Below are 6,235 nucleotides of genomic sequence, written 5' to 3' on the forward strand. Positions count from 1 at the left end.
TAAAACTTCTTAATACATACTTCAAGCCCTTACTTATTGTCCTCTGTTTTTAAAACGGTGCTGAAATTTGCCTTTTGACAGCACTCCCCACTTCTGTAAGGCCATAATAAATCTCTTGACACAAGACTGAAACCACTGTGTGGGTTTATAAAGCAACCAAACCAGCCAGAAATCTGTCTGTCCCCATTTAGGGACTAACTCCACTGAAGCCGGCAAAGTAACACCAAGGCAAATTTTACCAGCGCCTGGTAAGCCTTCATGTTTACCCACCCCTCAAAAACCCCAGACCAGAGGCAACATTGTGCAGTATCCAGAAGTGGCCATGAGGGAAAATAGCACAGGTTTGCCRCTGTTAAACACGCTCAGCTACTATCATGCAAATACATCTGGTTCAGCAGCACAGAGAGAGACTTCAAAGGACATAGAAGTCATTAGACTCGCAGTTCAAAGAAAAAAGTGAGCAGCTGGTTTGGGCCATCTGGAAGGGGACATAAAATGGTCTCTTTCTTCCCCAGTCAATCTATGAAATTTTCATTAATTGCAGGAACATCTTCCAGCATTAACCAACATAACATTGTTAAAAATGTAAGTCTTAATAAATCATGAAAACTCCTACCTTAGGGAAACAAGGCAGGTACAGTCTGGTGGGTTCTTTCCTCACCTACATCACAGGGTGCCATAATTAAAATTTTAGGTTGGTATTTTCAAAGCAACTTAAATTAGCGGGAATTGGATTCCTGAACTCGTTTGAAGGTCCCAGGGAAGAACGTGGAAAGGACGGTTCCCCTGACTGCAGAGAAATCTCCTTTTGTGTTGATCTCAGGAGCCACGTTCGGCTTAAAAACGTGCGGAGAGAGTGTTGTCCCCAGGGCTGTGTTACCTGGATCCCTTTCTGCTGCTGGTGGTGCCAGCCGTCGCGCTCCAGCTCTGCGCGGGCTCCCCCGGGGGACCCTGCTTCTGAACCCTGCCACCCGTCTGAGGCGTTCAAAGGGTTGCTTTCCCCCGTCGAAGGGCAGCAGGGTGTGATCCACCGACACGAATAATACGCCAAACCATGCACATGCAATAAGCCAGGAGAATATTCAGCTAAATCAAAGGCTTGACAACCTATGGCAGGGCTAAGGGAATGTCAAATCCCTGGGATGAACCGGACCGACCCGCAGCACTTGGAGGCATTCCCACGGGGTAACATTTTGTGAACCCTGGATGGTTACAGCTTAAATGAGAAATACCTCTGTGCAGCGCCCGAGCCCACAGAACCCCCCAAGCAGGGGAAAACATGACACAGCCTGAGCAGACATCCAAGACCAAGGAAAATGCCAGCTCCGACAGCGTAAGCACCGCTCAGCAGAAATCCCCGTTTCAGATGCTCTTATTTCAAGGCCCCTGAGAGTTCCCAGAAAATGATATTCCTGTTGAATAAATGGATGAGTTCCTTGAAATTCAGGCAGGTGGTTTGATAATCCAGGGATGGTGACAGCTGCCACAGGGAAGTCAAACTAAACAGGAGCCGTGATAGAGAGCTCGAGGGCACTGAAGTTACCCGCTGATTTTCACAAAATGATGACCTGCGAGCTGCTACCACTTCTCGCTGCCTCCTTGCATTTCAGATTTGTCAGCTATGTCTGTTCCTATAGAAGGCAAAACGGAGCGAGTTCATCTTAATCTTACTGTCCTGGGAGAATAACTTGCCCAAAATTCAAATCAGAATTTTGGGGGGTTTTCAATCCAAGGGTTTCCTAGACACAGCTCTTTTCCACAGTTCTGCCTCTGTTCCTCATTCCTGGAACTGCCCAAATTTACTGACTTTTCACTTTGTATCAGCGTGACTTCAAAGCAGGTGAAACCTTGGAACCTAGAAAAATCCCTGCTCCTCTGTCGTGCTTATACATCCCGGGAAGTCAACGTGACTGTAATAATTACAAGAGCGTTGCCTTCTCCCCTGCGAAGGAGCGCTGYGCGTTGCACACACCAGTGACACGAGCTCCACAGTCCCCAGGACACCAGCTCGGCAGCAGCAGGGCCGCTTTACAGGTGGAGAAACCGAGTCGCAGCGATCTGAACGCGACTCGCTCAGGTTGGAGAGCGAGCGAGCAGCAGGGCTGAGGAGCGAGCTGGCTCCGCGCGCACAGCGATGCAGGGCAGTCCGACACCGGGGCGGCCGACACACTGAACCCAGGCCGCGCTTCTCAACGCTCCCTCGCACGCCGAGCTCCTGGGGAGCTCGGGCCGACCGCAGGGCAGCGGCTCCCTCTCCCCGAGGGGTTTGCTAAGGGGGGTGAACACCGCATGCAAACGTGCCGGCAGCGAAGCCCGGTGCTGGCGTGGGCCGGGCGGACCTGYCCCGGGGAGGCCACCGTGGCTCAGTGTCTGCGGTGGGATGCCTGGAAGCACGTGCGCACAGATACTTGATTCCTGGGATATTCAGAGAGGGAGATTTAGTGAACTGCCCGGCCTGGCTTATGCTAAACATTCACCAGTCTCCAGAAGCATGCACAAATTCAGCGCTGGTAGTTAGCACCATCTCCACCGGTGCCAACAGTCTCCCGCRGTGCTTTTCGGCTCTGTTTTCCCAAGCCGCGGGCCCTGGCTGATGGGACAAACACTGCCGGCTCCAGGCTTGTTTTCCGCTGAAGGACAGACACAGATACTTGAAATACTTTCCTAATCTCGTTTTCCCGTATAAGCAACTGCTGGAGCTGTCAGGAACGTTACTCCACGGCAGCAGCGGGGCGGGAGACAACGTGCGGCGTGGCCAGGGAAGCGCGCAGGCGGGGAGCATCCGCCGGCCTCCCCGGCCCTCGCCTTGCGCAGCGCYGGGCTGCACCGCCGGGACGGGGCACGCGCGCTGCCTGCAGCCCTGGCTCCCCCCGTCTGCCCCGGGCCAGGGCTGCTGCTCGGTTTCCCAAGCACCACATCCTTGTCCAGAAGCACATTCCGGGCCCTCGCCCCGGCCACAGGTGCCCTGCTGAGTTGGATAATTAGGGTAATTCTGGGCAGAAAGAAAAAAAACAACAAAAAAAACCCCCACACCATTAAACCTTGTTTTAAATGGAAACACCCTGTGGTCTGAGGAGGCCACCCAGCCCTCCTGAAAACCTCGGCTGAAGCACCTGATTTACAAAGCTATTTCTGCRTTGAAGAACTACTAGACTTATTTAAAATTGCCTAAATTGACTGCATGCTAGGAACTGCAGGTGGATCYGGTGCAGTGATTTTGGAAACACCGTTGGTACCACAGTCAGCCATCGTGTCCCCCTTGGTACCCATAGGAGCCATAGGTACCTCRGCTGCTGCCTGGGGATTCCCTTGCGCTCCTCTGCCCCTGGCTGTCTCTTCCCAGGACCTGATGAACATGGACATTCCCGTGCCTGCCTCCCTGGCAAGCAGCCTCGTTTGGGGCTGCTGAGCCTGCAAACGCCTCCGCTGTCTTCAGGGTCTGATCTTACAGGGCTGCCCAAAGGCCATGAACAGCCCATTCACTGAGAACTGATCCAAACAGTTAATAGGAACTGGATGTCCTCTTCCCTTAGGTAGATCTCCAAAAAAATTACACCTTAAAGTTGAGATATTTTCCCCACAGCCTATAAAACTAAATCAGTTTTCCTCTATTGCATGTTTTCAGAAGAGGTGCCATAAATCAACACAGGGAAATTGTTTGCTCCAGACCTGAAATCTGTTAAAGAGCATAGGCTGTCATCTCTGACAGTGGGTTTGATTTCCAAGAAGATCTGGAAACCCACCTGAGGCTGCTGCTGCTGGAAAGTGGCAGCTCTCAGCCACTGAGGGGAACACGAGACCGAAAGCTGCAGCGACCTGCTGGGACTTGGAGAGAGCGCTCTGCGAGCTGCCGAACTGCCAGCAATCTGCCAGCGATGAACACCAAACATGAGCTAATCCCAACAAAAATAGGAGTGAAATCATAATTCATATGCATAATTCATGTGCATAATTTTATCTTTGCTATATTCTCCAGGGTTGTATTCTAGAAAATGCTTTCTTTCTCCTCCCCTCAACACTCTTGTCCTTCCAAAAAGTGCCGTAGATGCAAATCATTGGAGACAGCAAGAGGTAGTAGCTTTGCTGGGTTACTAAATAAATGCTAAATTTGTCTGAGTTTCTAGCCTACGTCTTGGCACRTTATGCAGATTGAAGCTGTTGCATAGACATGTAGGCTTGTAATAATCACAGGATTTTAATTGCTTTCATTGTGAACCCTGGCTACTGATTGTATCTGCATGGAAAACTGTAACAGTTTTCACTTGCAAACGCTAAAAATGTTAAACAATAATGGCAATTAGAGATAATTATAGTTATTCTGAAGTAAGGATTGGAGTTAGATTCCAAGACAACATCCAAAAAGGATGGGAAGCCTTGCCCTGTTTACTGCACAGGATTCAAGCTGCTTTTTATATGATGAGAGATCTGCCAGATTTAATTGCTTAATGATTTTCTATAAATTATTTAAGTAACACAGTATCTTAAGGCAACCCAGGCTCTGCTTGAATTGCATATGTCAGTCTTGCTGCAGGACAGTCATARCCATTAAAGCGCTGGCCTGGCAAGCGGCACCTGCTGAGTCACCCAACAGTTTTCTTCTGCTGTGCTAATTACAGGATGCGGCAAGGCAGGGGGAATCAGAGCCCCCATCGGGGGGGACCCCGCTGGAAGGGGGCCATGCCGGCACCAGCCGTCAGGCCCCCCAGCAAGCCTCTGTTTCAGAGGGGGCATTTTGCGATTTAGGCACTACGGGTCCAAATTTACCCTATCCATCCTGATCGACAGGCCACAGAGGAGCAGAGCAGGTCAGGCACTTTCTGCTAGGTCATATTTGTCTCTTGGAGAAAATAGGACTTAAAAAAAAAGGATTTGGGAAAAGTTTTTGTCCTTGTCGAAGGGTTTTGGGCTTTCCTCAAAAACAGAAAAAGCATTTATTTTTTCCAGAGCCATGTTCTGGGCTGGGTGCCAGCTGCTTGTATGAAGGCTGCAGCGGAGGCATATCCTGCGAGCGGCTGGCGTTTTGTCAGCCCTCTGTCCTTTTTCTGCCGGGAGCAGCCTCGTGCTCAGCCTGCCTCCGTGAGACAGCAGGAGGGCGGCACAGCCATGCGGGGAACTGGGCAAGATGGGTGCAGGTTAAATAAAAAGTTTGTAACTGAACACCACCTCTTGCTCGTGGCAAAATATCTGTGTGAGAAGGGATTTCCGTCCCTCTGACCCAGCTTCGGAAGCACAGGGCTAAAGCTCTGTTTGTACAGCGTGTATCACGATGCACTGAACTGCTGGGTGAACTATCTCCTTTTACTTTGTCCTGGATTTTTGTGCTGCTTACCCCAGACTGGTGTCCAAAGAACTTGTGCTCATCCTTTGGTTCAGCCCCAGTTTGGCAGCAGTTTCCCACCAAGTGGGCAAGATGGGTCATTGGTATTTGCCTGTGCTCAGCGGAGCCAGGTGGGACAGCCCAGGGACATCGACAGAGGAGGGACTGTTCTGCGGGATTTCATGACGCAGAAAAGGCTCGCGAGCAGCTCCTGCCTCCTGGCACTTTCCTCCATCCGCCTGCAGCAAGTTCATAATGATAACCCGGGAGTGGCACCCCAAGCCCTGAGTACGGCCCGTGCAAAGCAAGGACTAGCACTCCAAGTCTCCTCTAGCTTGGGGTGACATAGCAGGGAKGCCTCCTTCCATAACTCTTGATTCTGGGGTGGTTTTGCTCTTGATGCTGTGCTTAGACAGTGGAAAACACTTTCCTTACGGTCTGGTACAGTGTTGCTGCCTCTGGCCTGAGAGGGGGTGGAAGCTGCTTGTGCAGTCGCAGAGATCGGTGTGCTCAGCGGGAGCACGCAAGCGGCTTTGCGGATCCCAGCCCTGTACAACGCGTCAGCCTTGCTGGCTGTGGCACTGGGAACAAAGGCTGGCTTTGACTGAAGCTGAATGAGAGCAAGGGACCACTGTGGCAAATTCCTTGGATATTTTTATGGGCTGTAACCAATGCAAGGCGAGAGAACGGTTCCCAGCTCTCTCCTCCCACTGAAAGCACTTCATTCACACCCGGGCTGGAAGGAGAAAGAAAAGGCCGTGCACATGCTTAAATGTGAGGAGCCCTATTGCACGGGGCAGCTGGGATCTCTCCTTTAAACCCTGCTGGCCAGGAGCCAGGGGAGGCCAAGCCACCCCTGCGAGCCCACAGCCCTGGAGAGGGCACGAAGCCCAGCTGGGCCTGGGCGAGCAGGTGAGT

Source organism: Apteryx rowi, unplaced genomic scaffold (assembly GCF_003343035.1).
Source record: "Apteryx rowi isolate R43461 unplaced genomic scaffold, aptRow1 scaffold_554, whole genome shotgun sequence".
Taxonomy (NCBI): domain Eukaryota; kingdom Metazoa; phylum Chordata; class Aves; order Apterygiformes; family Apterygidae; genus Apteryx; species Apteryx rowi.